Below are 22,074 nucleotides of genomic sequence, written 5' to 3' on the forward strand. Positions count from 1 at the left end.
CCATTGTACCCGTCTGTCTGTGTCCCTTTTTTATTTGTCTACATATATATATATATATATATATATATATATATATATATGTGAGACAAAAAAGGTGACTACTACACATCCAAAAAAAGCCTGTAGGAGGTGCAAGTCTAGTTAGCAGGTGTAGCATTTCGCGGAAGAGGGGATTGAACCCGGGGCTCCCACTCGCCAGACCAACGTGCAACCTACCGTGCCAATAGGGCTGAGCCCGATTGTCAAGGCTGTTGCGGGCTGGGTCGTGGCTGGGGGCTACAATCACCCCCCCCAGTCTTTGAAGCGTGTCCTCGCGCTTCTCACTTAACACCGCGGACCGCCGCACACGATGTCCCTCATGTCCCTCACGCAAGGACGCTCCACGTAGGCCATTTATGGCCTACTAGTGTGCAACAAGCAAGTAGACACTCGACAGAGTGCAGTTCTAGTTATTATTATTATTTATTTTAAAAATATAATATCACTGGAGCCATAAAGTAATTCCTTACACTTTTCAAGGCTGACAGGGCAGCACACACTCCTAAACTCAGACATTCCATTCCTATCATCACAATAATGTTCATTCAAGTGTTCTACTACCAGAATACTTGGATGGTGTAATATGATAATGATCAAGTGGAGGAAAAAAAAGGTGACTGACTGTGTTCAAAAAGTGTCATATATTTTTAAAATGCACTGTTGGTCTATGCCTGACAGGAGGACAGTTTTTGTATAGCCACAGTAGTATGTCTTTAATGGGATTTTCATATTCCCACCTATCAAAACTGTCATTGTTTTAGTGTCATGAATAAATTATGAGAGCTATTGGTAAATGAAAAGTAAGACTGTTGGGTCTATCAGAGCTCTGATATAATAGACATGAACAGAAATGGGAATGGGAGGCCATCATTTTCAGGTATCAGACTTGACCTTATACTGAGACTTCGAGTTAGTTGTGCCAGACTGCCAGTAAATGGGTGTGCCATCAAATTTGATACTAGAAGAAGCGGTAGGCCTTTTTAAAAACTTTTTTGTATTATTCCTTAAAGGGGTACATAAGTTGATCCTTATACTTTGGTGGAGCTCAGTCCATTTCCAAGTGAACTGAGTTGCAGTTTGTCAGAGAATAACGCTACTCACACAAAGATAGCTGGAATTGGAAACTGGTTTCTCTCTCTCCTTCGTTACTTTTATATGGCACTGTTTGACTCTCTCTTTCTCTCTGTCCCCATATCCACACTACATTTTATCACTGAATAGTGATAAAATGGGGCTGGCAGAGATCCCAGGAAAAAGATTCCTGGGATTGCTCACGCTCCAGGGATTTATTAAAATATACTCTACTTCTTTGTAAGATTTTGAAATGAAGATAAGTAGGGGCATGCACCAGTTCACCCGTATTTCTTTTAGCAGTCTTGTTACTACTATAGCACCACACTATAGCACAACTACGGCATGGTACAAGGGAAGTAAAACAAGGTCACCTTACAGTACCTACATGGTGGTCATAAAATACATGGTCTGGGAATGCAAGACTGTTGTGCATGCTGCTGCGCTAGCTTTTCTCTAATACAGTATGGTTTGCGAAACGGTGTGCTGAGGCGCACTGGTGTGCCATGAGACAAACCTCCATTGTAAGAAATGGCTTGTGTTAGCAGTAGTTATCTTTCGTCCGGAAACGTTAATATGACGGTCCGAGCGATGCGATACAAAAATCACATCCGAACCTCGGATGGACCACGGATGGACAGTGCTCGTAGTTTCAGAGAACAGCCAAAGAAGATTCTACTTTTATTGGGACCCCATGGGATGCGTGCGTACGTTTCCTTGTGCTGGGAGTCGTCTAGTCAAAGTTGAAAGTTGATTGGATTTCTACGGTTGGATTTCTAATGACGGAATAAATGCAAGGCAAGTCATGCAAAGGCAATAAATGTATTGTCAATACTTTGTGTGCGCTATTTCCCAATATGGAAGCAAATTATATTAAATAACTGGTTAAAATATTTTAACCACTTTCACTTGTTTTTCCTTTGTGATTAACTGAAAATATTTGTTTTCAGAAATTTTCGGAAATACTAAAAATGTCCAATCTAAAAGGTCACAATGTGAGATATTTTAGCTATGAATACAAGTGTGCTTTGAGATTTAGACTTTTGAAAATCAGTGTTGTACTGCATGCAAGTTCTTTTTGAGTACTTGGGGAATTTGGTCTTTAGACCATGTAGCCTATTTATAAAGCACCTCATCGTTAGTTGCCCAAGCCTGCCAACTTTGGATTTAGCAATGCATCAATATTCCATCTCCTAGTGGGGGTGGAATATCAATACACTGTTCAAAGAAAGAAAAGTTTTTACTCTGCAGATCCTAGACTAAGTTGCAATTCATACTTTGTAGAGCCTACAATGTGACGTCATTTGAGGTTCGGGGGGGTGTGTAAAGTCGGCTCTTCGGTGCTAATGAAAATTTCTGACGAGCTGGAATCATTTCGGCACTACAGCGGTAAAATAGGAGTATGAATTGACCCTAAGCCTTTAAACAAATGACAGCTTTTTGTTGTAGGCTATTTGTTTGTCGTAATGTATATTTTGTCTTCTATTTGGTCAATCTGCCTGAGTGGTTGATAAAAGGACTAAGTATTACCAGGAAATAGATTTGCAGGGGGCACAAATGGGTTTGACTTTTTGTCTACATGTTTCTCTATAGTTAAATCCATAGCCGTAGGTCTGCAAAAAACGATTTCACTGACACTATCACTTCTTTGCACATCTGGGTAAAATGCAGGTGGATGATTCACCCGCCTCAGTACAAACAAAAGGAATAAGCCTTTCGGTAACAATCACTGTACATTTGTAGTATTTGTGGCACCCTATGGGTAGAAGTAAAATTGCTTTTTGTTTAGAGGCCGCTCAATGTGTGATTCAAATTTGGCATTTGTGGCATTTGTTCCTGTAGCCAAATGCAATGGATTCAGTCCGATACATCTTGATTACATGACTTCAGAGATAACATGGTCGATTTGAAACATTTGGGGGTGGAGTTTCGTCCATGGCATACAGGGAGTGTACATGCAAGTTTCACACTGATCGGTCCACCGGGGTTGGAGATTTTCTGTTCACTTACAGACAGACAGACAGACATCTGTGTCTGTCTGTCTGTCTGTCAACAATCAGAATGGAGAAAGCCATTCTGATTTCTCCATTCTGCAAGACATGGCAGGTACTGTGGCTTCACCGTGGCTGAACAAACTTCTTCTCGACCAGTCTCTCAAAGTCAAGGCAATAAATCAAATAAAAACTGTTCCGACAGTTGTGTCAGGACAATGAGACCTTTGAGGGTATTCTCCTGCTCATGTCAGCGGTGGAAAAAGTGGTCCCATTTGTTTTACTTATGTAAAAGTATCAATACTGAAATGTAGAAATACTCTGGATAAAAAAATATAATACTCTCTGAATACTAAAATAAAGAATACTGTTGCGATGCGGCACATTGTGAGCTTGTACATCTGCTGTTTTCAAATGGCGGAAATATAATAATAATATACAGTATAAGTGCTGAAGTGAACGCTGAAGCGGATGGTGTGTTTTGTAATAATAATCAAAATCACAAAAAAGTAACTAGTACATAAAGTTTCCATAATTGTAGTGGAGTAAAAGTACAGCAGCCTACTTGAGTAAATGTACGTAGTTACTTTACACCACCGGTGTCAGGAAAATGAGACCTTCGAGGGTCTTCTCTTGCTGATGTCTGCTTGCTCTCAAAAGCAAGCTGAAAGCAAGCAGACTGCTGTTTTTTAGCAGCTATTTGACAGCTCTGTGGAGTCCCTGGTGGTGGTGGTGGAGGGCAGGATGTGATCATGTACCTTGCAGACTGCTTTAAAAAGATGGAACTAATTCTAATGAAATCTGCCAAGAGATGGAGTTACTCTCTGGTACAGTGCAAGGAAAGTCATTAATTCTTGGGAAGTTAGAGTCTGCTAAACATTTCCTTCCTTTTTGCTCCCTAGGGAAATTGTAATTTACAGTAGTATATTATTTACCATAATACGTGCTTGTCAGCTTGTCATTATGCTGCATAAAGCTTTTAGGACTCTGTCCCTTTAGATGGTGAGAATCTTGTGACCACCGCGCTCTGACTTATGGTGCGTTACCCGTTCAAATCATAACATGAAATAAAGGTAATGGGTCGCACACACCAATACTGCATTTTAGTTTTTATTCTTGCATGATGGATCAAAGACAAACGTTTCGGCTATCCAGCCTTCATCAGTGTCAATCCACACATTACATCTTGAGATAATGTGGTTGACAAACAGATGGACAGGTGTAAAATCATTTTCGCACAAAAAATGGTTTACATCTGGGATGCTCCTTAAAAGCCAGACCAATCCGATTCCCCTTTCTTGATGACCATAGAGGATAATTTTTTTATTTCTGTGCCATTAGCCATCCTTTGTCATGCCCAATGGATGTTTATCCACTGATGTTTGTTTTCAGTTAGATAATAAACCATTATTAGGTTGGCATACAATTTAACTTTAAGCTGCTTACATTTAAAAGCGTGTGCAATTTTGTTTTTCATGTTGGTAACTTGGTAATGAGCTGGCCAATACACTAATTGGCAATTAATTGTGCAACTAGGTGCCTTTTTAATTATTTTGGCACAACTTCAGCCATTCAATTTGGCCTTGTTAGTCCATTTGCAACCCATTCAAATTGACATTTTAAATTCAAATTTGTTTTTAAAGACATCGAATGTGAAATAGCTAATCAGTCCTTCTGAAGTACAAATAACTTGAGTTCAGTTAGACAATTCAGCCCAGGATGAACCATTTACCATTTATTGCAATGCTATTGCATTCAGATTGGTGGTGTGAGCTCCTGTGAAGCTACAGATTATCTGCACTGGCATGACACAGAATCTGAGATCACAAACCCCTGAAGAGACAGACTGTGGGTGTATGTATGAATTAACCAAGTGACTTGTGGGTGTATGTATTAATTAACTTGTTGGCTAAATAAATAAATAAATACATCAGCTATTTTCAAATAGTAAAATATCTGATGTAAATCCTACTTTCAGAACTATTGGATTAAGGACCCTGTCTGCTGGCCTGGGTTAAAAGACAAATTATGTTATTATTTCACACTGACAAATACGATATATTATGCTATACCTACAATTCATGCATCACTCGATTAATTATTTGCCTGTTGTCAGATCTTCACTCCCAGGACAGTTTCAAAATGAGTTATACTATACAAGACTAAGAGTCTTTCTTTTATGTTAAATGAAACTCAAATAGCTCAAATGTAAATTCTTTGTTAGTATGATTCCGGAGTTATTGTTTTACTACCTTTCATGAAAGTTGCGCACTCAATCCACCTAAAGGCAAGCTAGGCGATGAACTGCTGTTTTTAAACATCATGCACAGTAAGAAACAGAAATGGAATTTGACATGGGATGGCAGCTTTTTTATTTTCATTTCAATGTTCAAATAAACTCACTGTGAATATATAAAGAATTGCATGAGTCTCTCTCATCAAAGACAGACTTAGCCAATTATGTGCCCAGCACTGCTGTATAACCATTCATATTCATACAATGAGCGTGACATGCCTATTACACTTGAAAAGGCCAGGTTCCTATCTGCGCTCGGCACATTGTTGAATGTTTTAACTGCTAGCGAGATAAGGAACAAGACTAACTCCACAAGCAGTTCAGTGTTTCAGCATTTGATGTTATCAGCACATCTCACCCCTCAAAAATTATATTCCATCATCTATCTTATCTGTACTTGGTTGATGTTATTAAATTTAGCATTCGGAAAGCTTTATCAATATTGGAACAAGTGTAGTCAGTTATCATTCCACCAAGCAAAGCATATCCTTACCAATTCTGTAGAGGAAATAATTAGGCAGCATAAGACTTTGTAATTGCATACAAGGAGGTGATGTCAGGGTACTATGCCATATTGAACGTGGGAACCGAATATGTCCCCAAGCACGGAAAATAAATGAGAAACAAAAAAGTTAATTAATGGTGTAACTAAACGTCTCAGGTGACAGCGGTTAATGAGATTTAATTATTGTAATATATATCCAGAGGCTCCGGTGTTGTACACGCATGATGAGGAGTCTCTATAATGTAATCGTGAATTTGAGTGTCTTCTTTTATTTAATACTGTATTGGTGAAGTATAATTGAAGGCAATCTTCCTCAGTTTTACTGATTTGTTGAATAAGACAGTTGTAATGGAAAAGCAAATAGGTAATTTATACAGTATGTGCATGGACCAATTCATGTCAAATATTGTTTTGAGAATCGGATAGTTTAACATTTTGGTGCAGATATTTGTATAAATGCACCACGTCTCTGTGTGTATGTATGTACGTCTGAAACCCACGTAACTCGAGAACCTTTTGCCCCACTGACTTCGAATTCGACACACGCGTTCCACACCACCACAGGGAGTGCAGTGCCCGGTGTCAAGTCTGTTGTATAGCCTGTTGTCCAGCACAAAAGCCTCTGCCCAGGCTCTGGAAAGGGCCCCTGCCCAGGCTCTGGACCGGGCCCAAATTAGCCAATTGATCTGACATCACAATGATGTTCTGACATATGCATTGACTCCATATTTTGGCATGCCTGACAAAGAACTCTATATATCGGCATCAAAGAGACTAGTGCCAAATGGGCACCGCTCTAGTTAATGTGCAAAGGGTTGCTGTATTTCCATTTATGATGACGACAGTGGTGGTTTTCTTATTTTACATTTTATTTTCGCATATAATATAAATGCATATAGTCTCACAAAAAACACTTGGTCATCATGCACTGTAACTTATGTCACCCATAGCTCCACCAGAGGAGCTGTACATGTTGTGACAAGTTTCCTCTGACCCAAGCATTCTTTCGAAATTTGCTAAATGTACAATGAATAAGGGCGAAAGGGCCTTTCTGTGTGGAGTTTGTTCTCCCCGTGTCCCCTGGCCCTAGGGTAGGTACCCTCACAAAAAACATGCAGTAATCCTGGTCACTAAACTGCCGCCCCCTGGCCAGCCGGTGCGCCTGATGTAGGGGAAAGGAACTGGTTGGAATAACTCCCCCCTGTCAGGTGTAAAGGAGCAACTTGGACACTCAGGCATGAAGGAAGCATGAGTTCAAGTCCGTTGCTCTCCCCATGTCCCTCATATATGGGGACTAGGTTGGCGGAGGGTGTGTGGAGCCTCACATTAGATAATTGACACAGGGGTGAAAAATGGTTTACAAAATCGTGGGATAAAAATTTATATTAAAAAAATATACAATGAATAATAGTGCCTGGGTAAGGCCATGAGGTATATCTGGTGGAACAACTGTGAACCTAAAACGATTACATTTAATTTTAATTAATTTAGTTTGGTTCTTCAATTATACGTACCAATCTGTGTTTCATTCTCACTGATTGCTGCTATGCCTACATTTCCGAAATTCCCTCTGGGGATCAATTAAGGTTTATCTTATCTTCATAAAACATTCCATCACCACTATAAGACTGTTCACAGAGTGTGCTTGAGAGATACAGAGGCTATTTGACAGGAACTGAAGCCCAGAGCAAGGAGACGGAGACTGAAGGACAGTACAGTTAACTGAACCTACTACATGAGGTCGCACAGCACTACAGTAACATTAGATTAATAACTTTCTGCTTCTGTTTATATAAAATAGCCTAGATAAAGGCTAACAATGTAGCATTTAGCTGTCAGCACTGCGTTTCAAAAATAAATCGTCATCGTCAATGGCATTTCATGTTTGTTTTGCCACAAATTTATGTCATATTTGACGGACATACTGTATAACCTAATTTCTTCTTTCATTGTCAATGGCAAATATGAGACGTGTGGGGACAAAAGCTGTATATAGGAGGGGCTAGCGCATAGACATATAAAGGTAGACGCCCCTTTCGGCTATGGAGCGTATGTGCTCAACGGAGGGCAAAAAATTCCCGAGATTCCTTGCGAAGCCCCACGGAAGCATGAGTGTGTGTCACAGAGCGCATGTTCGGGTCTGATAAGTCCCGTAAAAGATGCGCTCTGTGATTGGCCAGTAATCACTTGAGTGACAGCGTCACGTAGTGTGCCGTCCACTTCCGGCGTACCAGTGTAAATTCTTCCGCCCTCCCGTCAACACACATGGCTCCACCTCCAACGAACTGCAGCAGCCAATGAGGCATCTGTTTTTTTTATGTATGGGCTAGCGCCCCTCACACATTACTGTACTCGACAAAGGTTGCAACTCTCGATTATTGCATAATCAAAGGGGCATAGTAGTAGTGTAAATTAATAATATTGCAATTAATTTATTCAGTTGATTATCATAATAGTTTTCATATGACCAACTTGCCATGGGCAAGAAATGGTTGAAAATGACAGAATAAATAATCCCACAAATGTCTGTTTCACAAAAAGGTAGAAGAAAAATCACACCCGTGTGAAGTGAGGGGCGCTATTAAAGTCTAACTCATGTTGATTAGGTGATGTACAGTAATGGTGATGTAAAACAAACGGTGCAAACACAAACATTAAACACCATTAACAATAAAGAGACAATATGACGTAAATGACACATTATGATGTACATTTTCCCTTCATTGCAATGCGTTTACAAAACAAACATTGAACTAAAGACAAACATTAAACATTAAAGTTTTGAGGGGCTAGCGCCCCTCAAACATATGCAATGACAGGAGAATAAATAATGCAAAAAAACGTCTGTTTAACAGATAATAATAATAAGAAACCTATAGGACAACGTCTAGGATAATGGTTAAACTTTATATAGAACTGACTGACCTCAAATTCCCCTCAGCCATGTTTATCCAAGCCTGAAAAGAATGAAGGACTGTTGATCTCACTTCCATGCCGTGTCTGAAGTACTGGCCACATACTTTACTATAATTGCCAACCATCAACACCTTAGACTGCATTCATTTGACCAACTCCCTTCGAGCGCTGTCCTTTGCCCTTTACTTTTCCCTAGCTGTACAACTTTATCCTCTCAGCTTCATGGACTTTCCTCTTGGTTATCTTATGTCATATACGCTAGCCCCATATCACATTTATTTTCCAAGGATGTTGCTGTGCACATATTTGTGATCCTGTACGTACAGTGACAATTGAAAGTTGACAAAATTAAGATAAACACTCATCACTGCATTTTCTTGTCAACAGACTTTTCTTTGTCTCAACAACAGCCATCAGACTATTCAATGACTAAGACCACGTTTAAAGGGCCTATGTTTCTATGTCAGTGGTTCTCAAACTCTTTCATGTCTAGGATGACAAAAATATGAGTTAAAACCGTTTGCTGTGAAAGAATATACAGTATATTCAAAGATTTGCACACATTTTCATGAATCTTCAAAAATAGCAGATCTACAAGCTCTTGTATATCTGCTATTTTTCAATAGCTAAAGTTTAAAATAATGGTTAAAGTGGTTAAAAGAAGCATTGACAGCTAATCAAATCTGCATTTGAAGATGCACTCTATAGCCCTTCAACATGCAACTCCGACACTGTTTTGTGAGAAATGGGCTGCTCCAAGTAAAATCTATGAGAGTTATAAGCCGAAACCTAAAGTGGCCTGTTATACAGTAGCACTGTGAGTGTGTATACTGTAGACTTTATTGTAAGCGCCTTGTATTGCCTGTCTTCTTATCCTGCTGTGACACCATGAATTTCTACCTTGGGGGGGACTAATTAAGTGTTCTCAATGAAATGAAACTCTATGTAACACATAAGAAACCATACTTGACAGTAGAGTGGCCAAGCTGTGGAGAAAAAAAAGAGAGCCGGCCCGTATTACACAGATATCCCATTTGACAGGCTGATAGAGATGATTAAGTTGTAACAATTGTTCCAAGTGGTAGGAACTGATTATTGCATCACACTCATCAATTGGACTGCTCTCAGGCAGCCCACCCTGGATCAAAACGTCAATCAGAGAGGAGAAAGAGATGTGGGAATCTGTGCAACTGTTGCACAGCTCTTACATGTGGGTCTTGTCATGTGATGGAAGATTTTGTTTAGTTGTACAACCCCGTTATCATGTTTAGAGCAACCATGAAAAAAAGGAGCGCGTGTCTAAAACACAATGTTCATTCTCATGCGTTCCTGATAAATACTTACATTATACAGTATGCATTTATAAATAGGCTATGGTTAAAACATATTTTCTTTCTGGAAACCAATATTGTCCCTTGTTGAGGGCCTTCCATTTTAGTTGGCATAGTAATACAAAACATGTTGCAAGCATGGTTTGTACATAAAAAACGGTGAAGTTTTTGCCCAGAGAAATAATGCATAAATGAGAGAGCTATGAAATGGGTGCAACTACCTTTTGAAAACTGACTTGCCTGTGGGAGTTGCAAGTTCCCACTGCCTCTGACAGGGAGCTAGATGTAACTTCGCTAATAAGCCAAGTTGTTTACTAGCCCTGAGGAAGGCCTTCACACTCACAGTATGAACGAAGGACGGTTTTGGTTGCAAGCCTTGGTCTCTGCAAGTACAGCATTGACTGCAAGGCTTGTGATGTAGCATATCAAACACGAGCAAGTCCCAGAGGGGGTCGACAGGCATGCTGCCACTGTAGGCACCTATCCAAAGAAATCCCTGGCATGGACGGTTTAGAGAGGTGCTCTTCATATGGTAGAAGATAAACGGTGCCAGGAAAACGGGTGCAACAGAAAGCAAAAAATACATTTATTGAATTTTATCACATTCACTGGTATGAATAGTTGTACGCTGGGTCGCATCTCAATGCATTGTGAGCTTGTAGATCTCATTTTCAGGGTGCAACACTGGTATAAGTCAGAATGTCACAATCAGAATTTTCTTTTTCTTTTTCTTTTTCAAGTCTATATGTTAGAATGGTTTCAGTGACACTTGCCGTTGAAATGTTGATCACGAGACCGAGAGCTCCTCTGCAATCAGTGCTCTACTTGGGAAGGATTACAGCGCCTCAGAGAAAGCAAATTGAAAGAACCTTTTTTCTGAATGAGCCATGATGCACTTCACCTGATGAAAACCCATACGTTACAAGAGGCTGAAGCGCTTTTCACACAGGAAGCGTCACAATGCCTGCATTCTAGCTTGGATCCGTGGGGTCACACTGTGCTCATGTGAATGCACGTGTTTCAACCTGGCGTGTAAAAATAGAATAAAGTTGTTCAAATATTGATAGCAGTATATCGGACAAGCTGTCTATAGTGCCTAAATACTGGTATCAGTCAAATATTGGCATCGATATTGGTGAGCTTGCCAGTCTGTGCCATTCCGATACCACATAATTTATCATATGATGATATTTCATTTACAGCCATATTGTGAATGCTTCAGTTGATGTTGCACGACTGTTTTACAAGCCGATGCTTAGAAAAGGCCAAGACAATAAGTGAAAGACATTATTGGACGGTATTTGATTGTTGTTTCATTTTATTTGTAATTGATATGCATCCTGCCTATTCACTTAGGGCTCCATTTTCATTCGAGCATTCTAAATACACTATTTAAAGATTTAGCAGTGGGAAAGGGGGGAATACCAACTAAAGTTGGTATTTTGGTTACCTGTCTAAATCCCTAAAACACCTCCGTTACATTATGCATAGGTGTGGTCCGTGCCACATGCCATTGCCTCCTTTAAGAGATCCCTTATCCGTTGCCCAGTGCTATATTGCTTCATAGCCTTACGGTCTATAGCCCATGGAAGAGTGATATGTTGCTGCCTTGAAGTCTCACTTGTGCTGTACCCCCCCTCCACCTCACAGTTCCCATATGGCTGCTCTACGCCTGAGCCACTGTCCCTCCCTCCGCTATGCTTGCAGTTTGGCCAAGCCCCTCTACCTGAGGTAGAGGGGAACACTCGGTGAACACTCATTGTCTCCACCAGGCCGAAGGCATGGGGAGAGAGTATGTTTTGCACTCCGTCCGTCCGTCCGTCCGTGTGTGTGTGTGTGTGTGTGTGTGTGTGTGTGTGTGTCCGTCCGTGACCAGCTAATCTCGGCCACCGTTAACACGGTCGATGCCACATTTTGCACACACACTCCCTGGATGCCAACGATGAACCTCTGCCCCAAACTTTCCAGAACGGCCTGTTATAGCGCCACCAGGAGGCCGCTTTGTGCAAAACAAGTTTTTGCACAGTACACCTACAGATTTTGTCCAAACATCGCGCAAATTGGTACACAGTCTCTCTAGAGCCATTCAACGAAACCGGTCTTTCAGATTTCTCAGACTCCATCCTGATTGGTTAAGATTGGCTTCCAAAGTTCACAGGAGTGCTCAGTTTCAAACAAAATGCTGCAAATCATGAACACATCGCGTGATTTCCGTGAAATTGTGCACCCACATTCCCACTAGGCCGAGGACGAAATGCCACATGAACAATTTCAACTCAGCCTCAAGGTGGCGCTATAACTGGCCGAAAAGTGTTTTTACCTCTAACTGCACGGATCTGTGGATAACTTTGTATGCCAACTCCCTAGAGGCCAAGGAAAAACCTTTGCCTGGAATTTTTCACATTTGCTCATCCTGGTGGAGACCTGTGCCCAGAAGGGCACTTTTTCTAGTTGGAATTTATTTTCTAGTTGCTTTACAGTTGCTTCCCTTGTGAAAAGCCCTTCAGCATCCTTCCTTGCAGTAGCCATGTATCCGCTTGCAACTAAAACTATTTTGAAACAATTTTTCATGATTCCTGTATCAAGCCACTTCATTGAATGGTCCCCCCCCCCCCTCATTAGGGTGGCTGACTGCGTATTTTTGATTGTACTTGTTTTGAGCAAGGTTTAAAGCACCGTTGGCCCCAGGAGAGTGGAGCTCTGTTTGGTCATGCCAGGAAGCTTTCAAAATTGACTGGATCTGACAAATGGCCTGTGAGAATACTGTACATAATTCAGTATGCATCTCTAGTTTCGTTGTCGGAAGACAAAAATAATGTTTGAGTTTTGAGATGAACATCACAGCAGTGTTCAAAGCCAGTTCATTTGCAGTAGCACTATATGTTGCTGTTGATTTTATTTAAGGAAAGCTGTCACCGTTCTTTGTTAAAAAACAACAGATGCAGCACCTTACAGTAAATCAAACATTATGGTAACTTTTAAAGTAACAAACCGTGTGTGGTCTACTCAGCAGCAACTGTGTACAACACTCATCCGTACACAGCCAAATTAACATACAGTATATTAATATCATGCAAAAAAAAGAAAACGTGATACAGATGACAACTTGGGCAAACACGTTTTAAACACTTCTTGGCGAAATGCAACTTACTAGGACTTGAAAGGGGAAAGGGGTTTGGAAGCAATATCAAAATGTGGAGTAGAGCTCATCCTCCCTGTACGCCTATTGTGACCAAATCACAGTGGGAGATTCCTGTGTGTTGATTTTACCCTTGTTTTGGTGTCTGTTTCAGATCGTTCATCCGATGCTTTCAACACCTCTGGGTCTGCAAATTGTTGGCAGATATAGAGACGTGAAGAGAGAAAGCACTTTGAAATCCGATGTGTCTTATACACTTCCTTAAAAGTGTTAAAGTTACACTTACAAAAAAAGAAAATAAATAATAATAATCTCTGATATACTCTAGTTTCTAGGTGGTGTCAGTTGGTCCATTCCTATGATACTAATTGTACATCAACGAAGAGAACGACTACTGTTCTTGACTGGTCTTCAATATAATTACATCCTTAGGACATTAAAATTATGAGCTCTGAGTGTTCTCCCTTAGATGCTGATGCTTATTAGAAGAATGCAGGAATATCTACCCAAATAAAACAAAATAAAAACGAATTTACCGCCAGGGCTTCTCTAGAACAGTCTGCACAGTGCACACACTGCCAGCATTTTTAATAATCTTCCAAGACCCACACTCCCATAGAATATTTTGTTTTGTGCTATGACTATGTAAACCAAATATCTCAAAAGTTACTTTAATCTGGGGGGGTTATTGGCAATTGAATATAGCTTGTGTTCACTTTACCATAAACACTGCCTGGGAACAGAAAGCAGAGACAAATGTTATTATTATTATTTTTAATCCTATGGCTATAATATTAGACTAAACCGTTTTGGATTTTTCTTGATCACGTTATCAGTCAACATTAGCCTAAGATTTAGACTCTCGTAGAGGTATTTTTCGATTCTGATGTCTGCTCTCTACGAGAGTCTAAGTGAACATTACTCATGGTGTTTCAATTCTTGACTCGCGGACCTATAATCGCTCTTAACATGTACCTACGCAAAATCTAAGGTGCTTACGTTGTTGCCCCACTTCTCAGCTTGGCCTGCGCCCTGCGTTTGAAAGTCTACGGTGCGTTGTTTTCAATAAAAAAGGTGTTTTGATCCACTCATCTCAGAATCAGGCATTTCCCTCCATTGTAAATGCGCAACAGAACATTAGCCGTGCCCCTAGCGGCCAATGTTCTGTTGAGCATTTACAATTGAGTGAAATCCAAGATGGATGCCAGATTCCGAGACAGAGTGGATCAAAACACCTTTTTTTATTGAAAACAACGCACCGTAGACTTAGGGCGCAGGCCAAGCTGAGAAGTGGGGCAACAACGTAAGCACCTTAGATTTTGCGTAGGTACATGTTAAGAGCGATTATAGGTCCTCGAGGCAAGAATTGAAACACCATGAGTAATGTTCAATTAGACTCTGGTAGAGAACAGACGTCAGAATCGAAAAATACCTCTACGAGAGTCTAAATCTTAGGCTAAGTCAACATGTTAATGGTACTATGCTGTTGCAAAAATGGTAATGTAGTTAACAATGAATAGAACCTGGGCATTTGTTTAATATTTTGTAAGGACAATCAAAGGAGTTTCTAGACCCATGTAGTTAGCTATGGTAAACATTTTAATTGCATATTAAAATTTCTGTACATTAATTAAGTGCAATGGCAGGACAGTGCCCAAGTTGCCCAACACATGTGTTGGAGCTCCATCGCAACAAAGTTGGAACTTTTTGAAAAGTTTTGCTAATGAGCCACCCCTTCACTTGATTGATTGATTGATTGGAATTTTTTGTTCACAGTATGCAGAATGGGTACTTTCCAAAGGAAAGCACAAGTCAATAGAGCACCGAAGGGCCCAGGCCGTAGCGTAACGGTCTGGGCACCGGACTGGTAATCCAGTCGCAGTGTGCCGCGGGTTCAAAAAAATAATAATAAATAAATAAAAAAAATAGAGCACCGAAGTCCTGACGTAACTCGCTCATCCCGACGATTCCCCTGGTTCGCGGAAGTAATTTCTCTATGGAGAATAACATGGGGTGATCTTAATATCGTCTACTATAAGCGTTGTGGTCCAAAAATAAACAAGCTGTCTCTGCGTTATTGTTAGGGAGTTGTCTCTGTATCGTTTGCAACAGTCAGTCACTCATATATGATACAGTCTGCTTCTAGCGAAAATCTAACTAATTCAGCAGCAGTAGCATTAGCGTTTTCTCTCAGTCAGTTGATTCTTCATATCCATATGAATGAAGCGGCCGGGGTGACATGTTTATTTTTCAAACACAGTTGTTATATGAGGCGATCTAAAATCGCCTCAATGGGGATTTCAATGCAACTAAACAAATACATGAACCTGGGGACTGACGCCCTCTACTGAAAGTGACATCAGACTTCGGTGCTCTATACAAAAACTGTTACTGTGGATGACACCATGATTAAACATTACACTTGTTTACAACAGGATCCACCATTTTCAATTCATCAGAAACTGGCAAAGAATGTAGTGAACTTTCAATCATGTGTAGCCGTACCCTAAAACTCACACTCACATTTGTATGTGTTGATTCTATAGAGAATCAATGTAAATAGGAAAGAGGTGAGGTATGCTCATATTTTTATTGCTCGACTCGAGGAATCCCCATGAAATATGTTGTTTTTCTCACCTCATATACTGTAACTTGCCATATAAATGCCAGGTGTGTTCCACGAGCATCAGCCACCGCATAGACCGCCAACATTAATGCATTTCCAGCTGGTTAATTTTTTACTACCTTATTTATTGCGAGCTGTTACTCCTCCTGACTCTGATCGTAAGGAGTCTTGCATTCAACTGAGCAGACCCTACATCACAAAAAATATATAAATATATAGCCCATCACTGGCAGCTTGTTTGTACAGTATGTGCGCTAGTCAGACACCCAATATTTGTGTAATTTACAAAAAAATTATTAAGCAGCTCATTTGGCTAAGCTGGCCAGCGGTCAAGGCACCTTGGCTGGTAATCCAGCATGACAGTGTGTCACGGGTTCGAGTCCCGATCCTGACAAACTTTACTGTGTGTCTTCCCCCCCATCAAAACGCTCCACTTTTCAACAGATCCCATCAAGCTAGCTGATCAAAAAGTGTTGATGACGAGGGTTTCCAGCTTGACACCTCAAGTGATTTCGAGACCAGGTCCCTGAGTGCCTGTGATGATTACCTCAACAAAGTTAACGCTAGGCCCAGCCTCTTCCTAACAGCCACTCCAATCACCAGCCTTACAGAGCTATATAATGCCTGTAGCGCACTCCAAAAAACCTTGTTGTTATCCCAAATGACTGAGCCACAACGCTGCTGCTGAAGTAGAACCCTTTAGCTTAGCTGCAGCAGTCCGGGGAGGGTGGGGGGGGGGGGGGGGGGGGGGTTCGGCTTCAGGACACTGATGTGCTTGAAGGCCCACTGGCATTGAGTCCTGAATGTGTGCCACGTGGGATCAGAATTCCACTTGGTATGCAGGTGGTTTATGGAGAGGGAGATTGAGAAAGAGACAAAGAGAGAAAGTGCCCACTTATACTTCAGCGGAACATACAGTAGACAGCGATGGATGTGGAACGCAATCAAAGCATGCAAGAGAGAAAGCATTTGTCACTCAGCATTGCACTTTTGCATTGCTGAATACCAGACAACGTGTAACTTGTAGGAAGATCGGCAAGGCTTCACATATTTGGGTTGCCACTACAGGTTGTCAGAGACATAGACACAATATATCATACAGTGTACATTGGGAGAGATCTGTCTCTGACCAAATCGTCGCTATAGAGCATAAACCTCGTACTTGGCTGCATATTTCATCTTTTTATGTTTTTCCCCTCCATTAATGCCCTATTTTAATGCCCTATAATTGCCAAGAAAGAAAGAAAGAAAGAAAGAGAGGACACGTAGCCTGACATGGGGACAGAAATAGGGTTGAAACAAAGTGTGGGTTTAAACAAGAGTTTGTGACTAAATAATAAACTACATTGATCTATTTGCAGGGCCGGATTAACACCTCTGAGGGCCCCTGCACATGCATGTGCGAACCTGAAAAGAAAAATCTTAACTAGGTACAGACTCAGTGAGCACAGTCTCGCGATCGAGAAAGGCCGTCATAGGCAGACCTGTATCCCGAGAGAAGACAGACTATGCACCCACTGCACACTAAATGAAGTGGAAACCGAGCTACACTTCCTAACCATCTGTCCATTGTACCAAGACATCAGAGACACATACTTCCCACAGATTACAACCACACACGGAGATTTTGAAAACATGACCAATGACAAAAAACTCCCATATCTGCTGGGCGAAGTACAACAATGTGCAAACACAGCAGCAAGATTTGTGGGCTGCTGTGATAGGAGAAGGATATCAAATGGAACACAACCACCCTAAAGACTAATCATTGTGTATATTCCTGCACTATACCTGCATCGAGTGATCTTGGTACATAGAAGTTGATCTATTGAAGATCCTGACCTTCAATATACATCATTTTTGTTTTGATTGTATTGCTGTATTGTTGTATTGTTGTATTGTTCGTTCTGCTTTGGCAATGTAAACGTATGTTTTCTCATGCCAATAAAGCCCTTTGAATTGAATTGAATTGTGTGCACGTGCGCAGAGCGAGTGCAACATTTTGGCCGTTTTGGGGCATTTTGGGGCGGTTTTATGCTGTAACATTAGCCTATTCCCGTCTGCCTACCCCGCACCAGAGTGACAGTGTGTGATGTCACTGCTATGCAACAAGGAAGTAGCACAGGGAAGCACAGCAGCAGAAACAGAAGGCCATTATGAAGGAATCGGCAGTGATTCCTTGCGTATGTGACGGATTTAACTTGTCTCCGCTGTTGAGAAAACCCCCAGCTCAGCTGCTGTTTATAACATCGTGCAGTGCAGGTCCGCTGATTAATAAAGTTCACCCACGCGCGTTGCGTTGTGTTCCGCCCGCACCCGCAACCGTGAATTTATAAAGGTATATTGTCCCGACCATTCCCACCCGTCAAACTCGGGTATCCGACCCGTTGCAGGACTCTGGCACGTGCCCAAAGTGACCATATGGTAGATCCGGCCCTGTCCATTTGGAATGGAGCCTGCGTTAGTTCATATAGGAGCACGTTAGTCTGAACTCTCAATGCCTTTGCTGTAATCAGCTGTCAGTCAGCTGATTGCTTCAGCCTAGCACCCAATTCCTCATTCACATCTCAGCTGACCGTTACGTCACACATCCATACTCCAATCAGAGCTCACGCTCTTAACAGAGTGGTTCCTTTAAAGATGTCTCTCGGCTACACTACAGCTGCTCCATTGCTTCACAGACGCTGTTGCTGCGCGCAATCTTGCCTCCACCACCCAGCCTCCACCATTTGATCGTAGTCTGGCATAGGCTCAAATATTTTTTTACATAATTTATATCTGCTGTTTCAAGCTAAATATCAATGCAAAGGTATTGCTTATGCATTGATCAAACGGAATGTTGAACTGAAATTCTCGTTTGCATGACTCAAGTTAATCTCATTAACTGTCTTGGGAGTTGGGGGATAGGATGTTACTTTTCTTGTTATTATGAGATAAGATCATTCCCATTATAATGAGCAGTGGTGGGAACTCAGCACCAGTACTTGAGTAAAAATATTGATACTCCTAATCAATTGTTACTCAACTACTAAAGTTTCGCCAAGTGAAAGTTTCTCTGTCAAATTTGCACTTGAGTGAAAGTCCCTTTCTCATCGAATAATCGAGCGTGATGATGAAGAGGTGTGGAGCGAGTGTGTCTCCCAGGCAAGCAGTCCTCCTGCCAAGATGTCAAACATCTCAGTGTTGCCTTTGGGCAGAGTGAGTGACCCTGGCCTCTGTGCATGCGTAGGATACAGGCACTGTTTTCCCAAGCTACCGTATATGCCCTGAGTGTGTGCCCAGTATTATATCTTTCCCCTGTGGATGGAGTCGATTGCCTTGTGTATGTCAATGAAGGTCATTACCGGGGGAACTGGAATGGGCTAGTTGTTGACTCCTTATGATTCTCTGCAGCACAGTGATTTGCTAAAGGTGTCACGATTTGCGTCATCCTCGTTTTGGCAACAACTATGTATCATTATTGATTTACATGTAGGCTATTTTTGTCTTTATAATTTATTTTTATAACCAACAAAATATATTAGTCTGATTAACCACATAAGCCCTATTTTATTCTTCATTGTTAAAAGGTGTCGTGCAAAAGCAGCGAGAATAGACGATTTACAAGAACACATCGAATAGCATTGTGATGCGTTGTGAGGTTGTAGATCTGCTATTTTCAGTATTTTAGATCTGGTTGAAGGTCTTCACCAGAACATAAATAACGTGTGGCCGTTGGGACCGCAGCACAATTAAGGCTCAAATTCAAAAGGTCACTGTTCCTCTCCACGACAGACATGTGGACCCTATAATCAAGACCAAGAAGTCACTGGAGTCACCTGCTCTATACTCACATGCTGTGCATGGCCCTTACAGTATTGTGGCAGGACCATACATGTGCCAAACGCCGAGCTCTATGACAGCTTTTCCCTTACACATATCGGATGCGGTGCTGTTGTTGGCAACCCAGAGAAAAGGGGGTTTCAATAACCCTTTCCCTAAGCCTAAACCTAAATGCACGCGGAACCAACGTATAGTCGTAATGGCGGTGCGTCATAATGCAACTCTGTTCCCGTTTTCAAGAGTAGAGATGGATAAACATTCTAGTTTGCTGGAACGGCAGTGGTAACTTAAATCTAAACTGTTAACAGCAGAGCGCTTTCTAGAGGTATTAGAGCTTAAAAAAAGGGGGGAAAGTTAGTCATCCTGCATTTACAGAACTTTTTGGCTCAGGCGGCCGACCTCTGTCATGCGTTGCAGGCTCTCATACACTGCTCCTGTAGTGCACAAAATAATGGGCTTCAGATTACAACTGTCTGTGGGTATCCTGCATCCTATATCATCTGTCAGGTGGAAACTTCATATGTCCAAAACTGTTACTTTTCATTGAAGCTCAGATCATACAGAACATCAATGTTTTAGGAGCTCAATAAAAAAATCTCTGCGACATTGGGGTACTATAGACCGATTCCGTACCGGTTTCATGGTCGCAGCCTACGTATTTCCTGTAGGCGGACTCGACGTAGCTGCGGGGGTAAAACCCTCACCAGGCGCACATCTCCCACTACAGTGAACGGCAGAGTGACTGATGTTTGTTTGCCTCAAACTTTACTCCTTTACCTGCTTTTTTACTAACACTAACATTACAAAGATGCCCAGAACATCGAGATGAACCTGTGTAGTTTATGGCTGCTCCAACAGTAGTGGCAACATAACAAATAAAATAAAACGGAATGTCTAATATCCACCGCGATGGCTGAGACCAGAGCCATTGAGTAATGGTTGAGACAAAGCAGTGAAGAATCCTGCAAGATACATAATTTCAGTCTTACCCAATACCCAATCTTTCTGTTTTATGAACACAAGTCTGCTGTATTTTATACCTCATACTAAGCATTTAAAGTATGAGGTATAAAGTACAGCAGCCTTGTGTTAATAAAACAGAAATATTTGGTATTGGGTAAGACTGGCGTTATGTATCTTTCACTGCTTTGTCTCAACCATTGCTCAATGGCTCTGGTCTCAGCCATCGCGGTGGATATTAGACATTCCGTTTTATTTTATTTGTTATGTTGCCACTACTGTTGGAGCAGCCATAAACTACACAGGTTCATCTCGATGTTCTGGGCATCTTTGTAATGTTAGTGTTAGTAAAAAAGCAGGTAAAGGAGTAAAGTTTGAGGCAAACTAACATCAGTCACTCTGCCGTTCACTGTAGTGGAAGAGGTGCGCCTGGTGAGGGTTTTACCCCCGCAGCTACGTCGAGTCCGCCTACAGGAAATACGTAGGCTGCGACCATGAAACCGGTACGGAATCGGTCTATATTAGCGCTTCTGACGAAAGCGAAAGTAACTATAGCGGCTGACCCGGAAATGAAAGATTTTTTCTTCTGGTTTGCCGAATCAGCTTTTGGGCTCTTCAAAATAAGACCTTGCGGCTGAAAAGTGTGGCTTTACAGACCTAACCTTGATCTTGAAGTTAAAGTCCACACTCGACAGGACCTGGACACAGACGGCATCTATTATATAACATAATCCATAATCTGTACAAAGTGTACATTGAAATTGTACACACTGTAGGATGCCAGTGCCCTAGCTGACCGATCTGCCACTAGACGAAGAGAACACTGGACCACAATGCCAGGTGCTGGGACTGATCAGAGGTCAAATCAATCAAATCAACCTTATTTTCAGTTGTAGAAACAGGTAGCCTGCATGGCTGGCCGCCAAGAGCCAAAGCGGCCTTCCTACATATAAAGTATTTATTAAGACATTTAAGCCTCGGACAAAGCCGAGTTTACAAATCATGACAATAAACAAAAGAAATTGGGCCGAACAAATAATTAGAAAAATAAGAAGAAAGAAAAATAGGGCAGGGTACAACACTTTCTTTTTTTTCTTTATAATTATTTGTTCGGCCCAAATTAGTTTTTGTTTATTGTCATGATTTGTACACTCACCTGTTGGCTTTGTCCGAGGCTTACAGATCCATAGCTCTATAGCCATTCCACTATAGAATCTATAGCATTCATATTATCATGTGTCTTCTGCAGAAGTCAATCAAATCAGTGTCGGCGTCAGAAATCAGCGTCTGCGCTCATGCAGGGCAATGCATGGGATTGACTGACGCCGATTGGCTCTTCCACTTTTTGGTTTCTACAAAACGCCCACCCAGCGCTTGG

The sequence above is a fragment of the Protomyctophum parallelum genome, assembly GCF_964188405.1.
Source record: "Protomyctophum parallelum genome assembly, chromosome: 20".
NCBI classification, from domain to species: Eukaryota; Metazoa; Chordata; class Actinopteri; order Myctophiformes; family Myctophidae; genus Protomyctophum; species Protomyctophum parallelum.